Source organism: Talpa europaea, assembly GCF_964194135.1.
Source record: "Talpa europaea genome assembly, chromosome: 8".
Taxonomy (NCBI): Eukaryota; Metazoa; Chordata; class Mammalia; order Eulipotyphla; family Talpidae; genus Talpa; species Talpa europaea.
The window spans coordinates 27,362,851-27,375,081 of NC_140075.1; positions in this window are offsets into that span (position 1 = coordinate 27,362,851).

Genomic DNA, 12,231 nt, shown 5'->3' on the forward strand with positions numbered 1-12,231 from the left:
TTATGAGCCAAAAGGACAAACAACCTACAGAGAAAAATATTTGGACTAACAGCAAACTTCTCATCAGAAATAGATTCCAGTTGATAAGAGAAACATCAAAAGGTTGAGGATGCTAATATTTAAGACAGTAAAGGGAAGAAATGCATGAGAGGGCCATTGCTGCACAGCATTAACAGTGATTAGTAAAGACATTGGTTTATAGGAAAAAAAAAACTTACAAGCCGAGGGATATCAGTAAATATGTTCCCCCAAAGGTGATTACTCCATAAAGAGTCTTGGGCTAGACATTTTTTGAAGCACCATGGAGAGCGTTCGTTCTAAGAGAGGGGTCCTGCTTCTTTGCACTCTCACGTATTTATTAGGAAGTTAGAGAAGAGGGGAATGTAGCAGGAAACAGTAGTCAATTCCAGCCCAGTGGGCACTTCATGGTTGGAAGTGGTTTTCTTACAAAGAGGTTATTTTGAAGTTATTTATATATTGTCTTATTCTTCTGTTGTACCAGCTCTCTAGGGCTAGCCTACTATAAAACAAGTACAAGGGGGAAGGGAAAGAGCCACTAAGATCTTTCATTAAATTTCTGTTTATTTCCCCTAAAAAAGATAGTCTTGGGGGCCTCCCTGGTGGTGCAAGGGGTTAAGTCTCAGCACTATGAAGCTATTGGCAGCCACTGCAGCATGAATTCGATCCCTAGCCAGGGATCCCTGGCCAGGGCTAACCCCCTTAGCACAGCAGACATCTCCTGTCTCACCTGCTGCTCTGCACAGCAGTGTATTTTGGTAGATCCTCCTGTGTATTTCAGAGATCCCCACTATATCTCTGGTGATTCCTTTAACACATCACCCCCACCATACCTCTGGCCTATACCCCAGCTCTTTTATGCATAAATAAATAAAATAAATCTTTAAAAAACGGTAGTCTTTGTAAGTTTGAAAATACTTAAATTACCATTCAGATTCCAACAGCAGTACGACATGCCAAATTCCATGAGATACTCTCCTGCTGATTTTTCACCTAAACATACTGATAATTTTGCTAGCCTTTTAAAGTAGATCGGTTGGCAAGAATCCTTAGAGACCAGAGTAAATGAAAACATGAATCCAGAGAAAGTAGCAGTGCACAAGATCCCACCTTTTACTTTGAGGACTGAGTAACCCTGAACCATCTTGAGCTTTAGTATCCATGTCCTCCTGATATCTGAAGGGTGGGAAGCAAAACTTGTCCCAGATAAATGGTTTCACAAGAGACATCCCACATGCATAGATGAGAGATTATTAAAGTTACATTCTCAACTCGAAGGATGATAAAGAATTGGCTTCCTTTTACCATCACTATATAGAGTCAAATCATAAAACACTTGGGAATTGATGTTGCCTGCTAACTTTTCAGAGACTCAGAATCCATACAGACTTCTACCTTTACTGAGCTTCCAAATTTTGAGCAAGAACATGTTCTCATTTTATGTAATACAATTTGATCTTAGATTTAAAAAAAAAATCATACTACCCCTCTCCTAAAATAAGAGGCACAAGTCCAAATTTATCTGATGCATCTCAGGAATGCTTTTTGCCTTTTCCAGTTTAGTGAAAATTCTATCTTGGTGTCCTTTAACTTAAAAACCAAATTATAAATTTGTAAGCACTTATTTTATATAAAATACTGAAGAATGAATGGTTGAGAATAGAAAATTGTGTTGAATGTAAACAATACAGATTTCTAGCAAAGGAAAAAATACTGGTCTCTGCAACTATTATAAGACTGAATTAGGATATTTAATATCTTCTTTACTGCCCATTCTCGAATTTATTGGTTCTCAATCAGCTTGTTGATGAACATGGCTTTGTACATAGTGAGGTATCAGACTGATTCCTGTTTAGTCTGAACCCTGATGCGATCTTGGTGGTCTTGCCTATGTTAAGCCACTGTCTTTTTTTTTCCCTTTTCATTTTTGCCATCTGCTATGGGAAGTACGCTGAGTACCAAGGTTCTCATCTGGGTTCTACAAATACTTTGCTCCTCTGTAGAACAGCTCATCTATCTTCCCTGCTAATCAGTCTTAGTCACCTCAGTCATTAAAGCAAAGGGAAAATATGAGTAACAGTAAGTGGTAAACATGTGGCTAAATTGAAATGAACATTGATCTATAAAATTATATCCTAAAATATTATCCTTAGTTATAAAACAGAGAAAACAAATTAGGAAACAGCAAATGAAAGTAAAATGTTCTCAGGTTCTTATAGTTTTAGAAATGAACAGAGTAACTTATGTGATCTAAGCATACAAAGTTGATTGATCATGCAGTCCCCCAAAATTAGATAAAATAATGGAATAAAAAAGAAATTAAGGGCCTCCATGGTGGCACAAGGGGTTCGGATGCAGCACTATGAAGCTATCTGCAGTCACTGCAGAACAAGTTCAATCCCCAGCCAGGGAGGTGACCCACCTGGCACAGAAGACCTCTCCTGACTTGCCCGCTGCTCCCCTCAGCAGTGTATTTCAGTCAGTCTGCCTGTTCTGTTCCCCACTCTGTCTCTGGTGAATTCTCTCACCCCCCGCACGCACCTCTGGCCTGTACGCAGCCCTTGTATGCATAAATCTTTCTTTTAAAAAAAGAAATCAATCCAAAATATGGGGGAGGGGGAAATCACAATAATCGGTCAAATAGAAAACAAAATAAAAGTATTATCACTCATATAAAATGTGTGACTATATATGTAAAATATTTAAAGATAAGGATTTTCAAAGCAGATTAAAAAAAAAAATCTATGGTATTCATCACATCAGAAAACCCAGAAAGAAAAATACATCAAAGCAGTTAGGAAAGACTGAGACTCAACATTGCAATAAGCACCTCTGCTGATGTGTGGCATCCCCAGCCTCCTTGTTCTCAGGGAAATTGTCTTGGTGCCCAGAGTTCCTGCTGCTCAAGCTAAAAGTACAGTCAGGGAGGAGGCCCCTCACCAATGACAATGTCCTGGTGTGAGGAGCGCACTGAGAAACCAGTATCTGCTGAAAACAGCAGGAAGATATTATGGCCAGATTAGCAAGATCAACTAAAATACCTTACTTGTAAAGATTAGCAGAAAGTTCGGTAAGAATAGGAAATAGAGTATGCTTTGATGAGAGGAAATTATTGAGTCCCCCAAGCAATAGCCCCTGGTCACTCCACCCTAGTTTGCACCAGAAGATAATGCATCTCCATGCATACACATTTCCATGTGCTTACCCACCTTTTCTGAACTTGATTCTCTTTTTTTTTTTAAGATTAATTTACTTATGCATGCAGAGCTGGGGTACAGGCCAGAGATGCAGGGAATGGAGGATTCACCAGAGAGAGTGGGGAGCAGAACAGGCACACTGACTGAAGACACTGCTGAGAGGAGCAGCGGGCGAGACAGGAGAGGTCTGCTGCATCATGTGGGTTGCTCCCTGGCCAGCTGGGGATCGAATTCATGCTGCAGAGGCTGTGATTTCTTCATAGTGCGGTGCTTAACCCTTTGCACCACTAGGGAGTTACCTGAACCTGATTCCTAATAAATACAAGACTACCCTCAGATTGGAGCTGCACATTCTTGGTGTAGTCCCTTCTAGGGTTCTTGTCACACCAACCCAATTTTGGCCTTTGAGTAATCGTTCCCTTATCCTGCACAGCTCCTAATGTTCCCACTCTGAGGTGGCACTGATGACCCAAAATCAGGAGAGAATTTAAAACCCAGAGCTTCTCCCTTAAAAAAGGATTCATACCCAACAAGCAGGAACCCAACTTTTAAGACAATTTCATTTGAGAAATGAACCTCAAGATATCTAGCTTTGAAAACCAATGAAGATCATGTCCTTAAAAACCACAGGGTTGTAACAAACGGAAAAATGAAAAAGGAATTAGTTGTGGCCTCACTTGCCCCAGTAGCCTTGGAGCAGCACTTTCAATATTTCCAAGACTTAAAGCACAAGTCTGAGGGGCAAGGGACTGCTGAAATATTCTCAGTATGGAAGTTGACAGGTATCATCTGTACACAATCACTCTGTCTTGCTTAATTTCAGTGGACCCATCTATTCTTTATTTCCCCAAGAAGATGCCACTATTAAGCTTCCCAACTGCCATGCTCAAGTCAGCAATTGCCATCTTCACATTCTCCCTCTGCCATGATCCAAGGCACTAATGTGTATCACATGGAGGGGAGTTTTTACATGCGCCAAGTAGGAGTTTTTGCAAGTGCCTTGTGCCCCAGTTTTGGCAACTATCTCACATTGGATGATCCTTGTTCAACTGGCAGCAGGTCATGGGAGCTTGTGTTCTTGACTCCCATGGGACTGCAATAATCAGAAAGACAGTTATTGTCAGGCTATCACCCACATAGCACTGCACTGATTGCAGAATGAAATGAGTCCCCAGTATTTCTGAGAAGAGGGCTTTTTGCTTTTCCAGCAGCTTTAGCCAGGTGAACAGCCCATTAGTGGAAGACTTCTAGGAGTACTTCAGTATTCTCAGAGAATAGAAGCAAGTAAACACAACCTTTGAATTCTCCATCTGCCTTGCACCAGATGCCAATCATTCCCAGAAAAGAACTTAAACCCAGGCAGTTGTCCTGATTTTTGTGATTGCTGCCAAGGGACAACTCCAAATCATCTGGCTCTAGTTGCCAGTGGAACGTATGATTATGATCCCATAGACTGTGCTTGTTTACATACTTTAAAGTTGCTGCCTGAGCATCTGACTTCCAATCAAGCTGAATCTAGGTGCTGACTAAATCTCCTTTTAGTCATATCTTGGCATACCCTCAACTTCTAGGAGCCATTAAAAATGAATGTATAAGATTTTAGTATGGTATCTTTCCTAATTAATGGTTTGTCACTACAAAGAGATCTTCTCCCATTAAAAAACCCTTTAGCTTGAAACCTTAATAACTTGTTATTGGATGTAAGTCTCATGCTAATCACCACACAAAATCTATTGCAGATACACAAAAACAAACAGAGAAGAATCTAATTATATCACTTGTGAATGTCATCAAACCACAAGGGAAGAGATCAAGAGAAGAAAGGAACAGAGAGGAATTACTAAGTATCCAGAAAACAATGAATAAAATCATAATTAGTATATATTTATAATTATTACTTTAAATGTAAATGGAATAAATTCTTCAATCTTAAGTCATACAGTGGTTGAATATATTTTAAAAAAACTTATCTATAGGGCCTCCCTGGTGGCGCAGTGGTTGAGCGCTGGGTTGCAAAGCTGCCCGCAGCCTCTGCAGTGCTGTTTCGATCCCCGGCTGCTCCCCGGCCACCGTAGGAGGGTCCCGCATGGTGCGCAGACCTCTCCTGCCGCCCGCTGCTCCCCTCAGCAGTGTACTTCGTCAATCTGCCTGTTCTGCTCCCCGCTCTGGCTCTGGTGAATTCTCTCACCCTCCCGCGCTTCTGACTGTACCCAGTGCTTGTATAAATAAATAATAAATTAAAAAAAAAAAACCTTATCTATAGTATCTAGAAGATACTTCATATTAAGGATACATCCTGAAAATGGAGAGAAAAAGATATTCCATCAAATGGAAACTAAAAAAAAGCAATGTTAAATATACCTGTGCCAGACAGAACAGATTTACAATAAACACTAGTAAAGGTCAGAAAAGAGTATTAAATAATAGAAGGGACAGTCCAACAACAGGGGGATATAACATTTGTAAATAGGCATTCAACAAGGAGCACCTAAAAACATAAAGTATATATAGGAAACCTAAAGGGAAAAATACAAATATAGCAGGTGATTTTAATAACCCACTTCTATTAAAGGATTGTCCAAAAACAAAACAAAACAATAAAGAAAAAATTTCAATAATGTGATAGATCAGATGGATTTAACCAATACCAAAACATTACATATAAAAACAACTAATACACATTCTTCTGGTGTGCATTTAAAAATTTTTTAAATAAAAGTTAATTTAAAAATTATGTCTAGTTGCTAGATGAATGGATACATTAAGTCTCAATAAATTGAAGATTGAAAGTGTATTTGGCACTGTTTGATCACAGTACTATAAAACTAGCCCTTTGCACTCCGAACCATTCTGGACATTGGCTACCAGCTACTCGACGCTACTTTGCAGCGGAAACGTGCATTTACAGACCCTCGTATTATTTAGTATAATTTTGGAACCAAGTAACGTATTATAATGATATTGGACTTATATGAATTGGGTGACATCGAGGAATGTATATTTGCAAAAAAACCAATATTTTATTGTTTATAATTTTGTACAGTATGATAAGTTTTGTAACACTCCCCAATATGCGTGAATGATATCACTATCACTGCTGTTGTTTTGTTCTACAATTAGTCTTTCTAACGTGTCTGTAAAGAGGTCTATCTGGAGCTCATCTTCACTACTACTTGTGTCATGAGACTCATTCGTGGTTGGACGCTTTGCCATTGTTCTAATAAAAAAATAAGAATAAATGCATGGGTTGAAAATTTCTAATTGTTATTACTAACTGACAAGATGAAATTTACCAAAATAGCTTTCACCAAACAATTTATTCACTAAGAAAAGAATCACTTTTCTGATTTTCTCCTCATTAGATCTATGTGCACTGCTCGAAGCTTCAAACCAAAATGAGCTCAGCTTTGAAAATCTTTTCCTGCAGATGTAGACTTGTTTATTTGTAATTATATATCTCACTATACAGTGCGCGGTGTGTTCGAAAACCAACCTTTCTTCTACAAACTCCCCTTATCGCTCTTTTCAAGTGGCGTCGCGAAGTGCTCGGACCGTCGTGAGCACGCATCTCACGTTTTCGTCCAACACAAAACCCACTGACATTTCTTGTATATATCTTAGTAATTTTACAATATTTTGATTTAATTTCTTGTGCCATTTCAAGATAAAACTTCAGGGAAACATGCATGTCTCAAAAAGTTGTATTGAAATAACTCAATTCCCCGTAATCACTAATAAATTGCAATGTCCCCTGAGAGGGGACATCCAAGTGATATGCTAGAATTCCAATGTCCCCTGAGAGGGGGACAGCGTAGTGCAAAGGGCTAGAAACCAGTGACAAAAGAAAATCAGAACATTCACAAATATGTGAGTTTAAAAATGTGTTCCTTCATGCAATTTGCAGCAACATGGATGGCGCTGGAAGGGATCATGCTCAGCGAAATAAGCCAAAAAGAAAAAGAAAAATACCGGATAGTCTCACTCATAGCAGGAATCTAGAAAACTTAAATAAGGGACCAGGAAAATGAATAACTATAAGAAAGTGAAAATCAAAATCAACAAAAAACTATGAACCAGAGACACTTTTTGGGGGGTGGGGGGCGGGAGGGGAAGGATTGGGGTCAGAATGGGGAGTTTGCAATTGTATGGGGGAATATAAAAATAAAATTTATTATTTAAAAAAAAAATGTGTTCCTGAACCACCAGTGTGTCAAAGTAGAATTTAAAGCAAAATCAAAATCTACTTTGTGCCTAATGAAAATTGAAATACAACACACTAAATGGATATAGCATTTTAAGAAGGGAATACATAGCAACAAATGCCTATATTGAGAAATAAGGACACTCAAACAACCTATCTTTATACCCTGAAGAAAATACAAAAGAACTAATAAATTCCATAGTTAGAAGGAAGGGAACAACATCAGAGTGGAAATAAATGGAATAGAGACTAACAATAGAAAAGATAAAGGAAAGTAAGAGCTAGTTCTTTGAAAAGATTAAAAAAATGGACAATTAGAAATCAGAGACATCCTGCAGGGGAGGAGGAGGGAGAGGGATCAGAGGGAGGGAGAGAGGAGCCCAGGGGACTGAGGTGATGGTGCACGGGTGCACTGGGGAAGGAAACTATGGGGACTACACCTGAGGGTGGGGGGGAAGCAAATATTGTTTAAAAATTAACAATGATGTAAAAAATTAAAAAATGTAATAGTAAATATAATAAGAAAAAAAAAGTAGACCTTCAGTTAAGAGGTTGCAAACAATTATATTCACGGACATTATGATTGATACCACAGAAATACAAAATATAACAAGACTATGAACAAATATATATTTTAAGTCTGCATAATAGAAAATTTGAACAAACCTAGTAATAGCAATGATAGTAAACCAGTAAACAAAAACCTCCAAACAAAGTCAAGGGCCAGATGGCTTAACTGGTGAATTCCAATGAACATTCCATAAAAGTTGATAACAATCCTCAAATTATTCCACAACAAAAAATAAAGAGGAAGGGACACTTCCAGACTAATTTTATGAAGTCAACAGCAACCTGATACTAAGACAATAAGGAATCACAGAAAAGAAAATTACAGGCCACATCCTCACATAGATGTGAAAATCTTCCACAAGGAATTAACAATCCAGATTCATAATGCATTAAAAGAATTACACACCTTGATTAGAAGGATTGACAGTTACCTATTGCATAATGACATTTCAGTCAAGACAGACTGTATTATCCCCAAATTCCTGTTGCCTGGTGATGTCATTGTAATGTCATGGTGTTTTGTAGCAGATTCATTTCTATGTTTACTACATCTCTGATACTACATCTCTTGATTAATCTTGATTGTTGATTTAATCTTGACTGTTGATTTAATCACTTGATTTAATCTTGTGTTGTTTTTGTATCATAGCCTCTATGTATGAACAAGTGACTGTCCATGCTTCCAGTAAAAGGCTACATCAAGTGATTGAAAAGGAGAGAAAATTAAATGTGATTAAAAAGTACAAATGGAAAATCAGTGACAGTTATCGCTCAGCAAGTTCCATTCCATTGTAGTTAGAATCTTGAAGAACAAGTATGAAATGAAGATGTTAATGACACTAACAAGAATTTGAGAAGGACCTATATTAGATAGGGAGAAACTTGTAATGATCTGGACTGAAGACCAGACTTGAAAGCATATCCCCTTTCAACACCATGGCAATCATGACTGAAGCAAAATTTTTCTGTGATGTTGAAAGAAATGTCTGGACTAAATTAGGATGTTGGGTTTGCTGCTATCTCTATGAAACTCACACAATGTCAAATTATTGAAAACATTTCTTAGGACATATTCCCATCATTAAATGATTCACAGCTATCATCTAGGGATGCAAGAATTGTTCAACAGCCACAAATCAATGTGATACACTATTAACAAACTGAAGGACAAAAATCATACAATCATATCAATACATTTAGTACAAGTTTTTCACAAAATTAAACATTGTTTTAGACATAAACACTCAACACAATTGATATAATAGTACTATACCTCAACATATAAAAGTCATATTGACTATACTCAACAGTGAAAAACTCAGTTTTTCTTCTAAAATCAGAAACAAAACAGGGATATCTTGTCCTAGCCACTTTTATTCAACATGGCATCAGAAGTCCTAGCCAGAACCACTAGGCAAGAAAAAGAATTCAATTCAGAAAGAAAATAAAATTGACTAGATACAATGACATATTATATATAGGAAACCTTTCAAGATTCCACCAAAAAAGTTGCAGAACAAATTACATAAAGTTACAGGATATAATATCTGTAACCATATGGTCAGTTCCACTTGCAAACAATGAGCTATCAGAAAAAGAAATTAACACCTCCTACAATCCCATCAGAATGAATAAAACTAGGGCTATATTTAAACAAGGAGGTAAAAACTTTTACACTGAAAACTTTAAATCACTGATGAAAGACACAAAGAAAGACGTGGAAAGATGTTAATATATCCATATCACCCAATGAAATCTACAGATTCAATACAAAGACTAAAAAATTCCAATGTTATTTTTCACAGAAATAGAACAATCCTAAAATTTGTATGGCAATACAAAGAAGTCCCAAATAGCCAAAGCAATTTTGAGAAAGAAGAACAAAACTGATGTATCTCATGTCCTGATTCAAACTATATTATAAGGATATACTAATAAAAACAGTATGTTATAACAAGCATAAACACAGATACCTACATCAATGGAATAAATCAGAGAGCCCAGATATAAACCCACACATGATGGTCAATTTAAAACAAAGGTACCATGAATTAATGTTTTTATGTCCTTTGGGTAGATTCCTAGGAGTGGAATTGCTGGATCATAGGGTAGCTCCATTTTTAGCAGTTTGAGGAACCTCCACAGCTTTCCACAGCAGGGAGAGGGGAGTAGGAGCACAACAGGGGTGGGAAGAACACATGGTGATGGTGCACGGATGAATTGGTGGTGGGAATTTCATGGGGACTATAACTGAGATGCGACAACATACATTGTAAGAAAATGAAGAATGATATAAAAACGTATAAAAATTTAAAAAAATCCAATTGTGATATAAAGCAATAGCATTTCAGTGAAGAAATTCACACTCTTTTTAGAAATTGCTTTTCTCAGATCATTAGAGGGGACTGTTGTATTTAATATATTATCCCATAATTTTCCTTGATAAAATAAATAATTTTAATAAAAATGTCATGTAATATAGTCACACTGTAAAAAAAGAAAGAAACCATGAAAGGTTATATAAGGCTGATGATTTCTGTTAAGTTTACAATCAGGCAAAATTAATTGACAATGATAAATAACCATAGAAGTTTCCTCTGAGGATATTAACTGGGAAGAGGCATAGGGAACTGAACACTTTGGAATGTTCTACATCTTGATCTGGATGGTGACTTCCAAGATGCATTCACCTGTAAACATTTAGTTAAATGAATACTCAAGATTTGTGTACTTTAGAGTATATATATATTACACATCAACAAAAAGGCTTAAGAAAACACAAAGTAATTAAAAAGAAAAAAAATATGTAACAGAGACAGAAAATCCACAGATTGTTTTCTAATGAAATAAACAAGCATCCATTAAAAAAAGAAAACATCTTAGGGGAGAAAAGACAACACAACCTCGGTGATGTAGAGATTTAGAAGCTATTAAGTGAATATTAAAGGGTGCCTGTCTAGCAATACACTTAAGAACATATATTAAATCAATTTCTAGAAAAATTACTTATTAAAAGTAATGACAGAAATAGAAAATCTGAAGAACTGTATAACTAGAGTTGTACCCAAAGTTCATTTTGGCAAAACAAAGACTAAACCCAAATAAAATCACCACCAAATAAATTTTAGGGTATAGTATAATGCTGAGATTTCCTTATTTATAATAGCAATTACATTTCTAAAACTTTAGCAAATTATTGGTACAAAGCTTGATGTTAAGTTGTAAGAACACTTGTGTAAGTCTCTTTTCAGTATAAGCTGCTGTATTTCTCCTGCAGTGATGAGATTGTATAGTTAAAAAATGCTCTTTTCAACTGGCATATTTAATAACATCACTATCTTTTGGGGGGTTGTTGAATAGAAGAGGAAGACATGTTTCATAAAATCTGTATTTTTAGCTGCTAAAATTGGGTATGTATCCATAGCAGTTATTTTCACAGGCATTTTTGACATTTTTAGTCTTCATAAACTAAAATTCTAGGGATCATCTTAAATTATTTCCAAATCCATTTTTCTCAAATTTGATTAACAGAAGAAATGTCTCTAGCATCTCCAGCATATTATTTTTGTCATGCTCTCTACATTTATAAATGCATGCATTTAAGATGACGTGAATTAAGTTTTTCATGATAGAAAAATTTTCCTGTTAATGAAATCTTTACTGACAACATTATATTAGTAATCCACTTGTTCAAGATGAGAATTATGCAAAATAAAAATTTAGGTTATCCAACTTCTATTATTCTCACTTATGTTTATACTTAACTTTTCAAAATAATTAGTTGGCACCATAACTATGAAATATGCTTAAAATAATACAGAAGCTAATGTCTTTTCTCCTATTAATGCCAATTTAATTTTTAACTATTTGAAAACTTATATTGTTCATATTGTTCATGAATGCTAAAGTAATTTCCATATTCAATTTTGTAGCATTTTGTCTTACAAAAGTAAATATTTCTAACTCAACTGACAAAATTTCTTCACTCTAACAAGCTCACAGGAAAATTTCCCTATGTGTTTACATCTTCCAAATTAATTTAGAATTCTCATCTACATGAAGATTTGAATTTTAATCAAATTTGAGCATTTTGCTTTTTTATATTGCAATAGTTACCCTAACTATTCCACCACCAACGTGGAAATCTTACATGACCACAAAATCATTGATCAGAAAACTGATGAAAATATTTAACAACTTTAAAGAATAAAAGATTATCATTGATTGATACAGCAAAAGACTGAT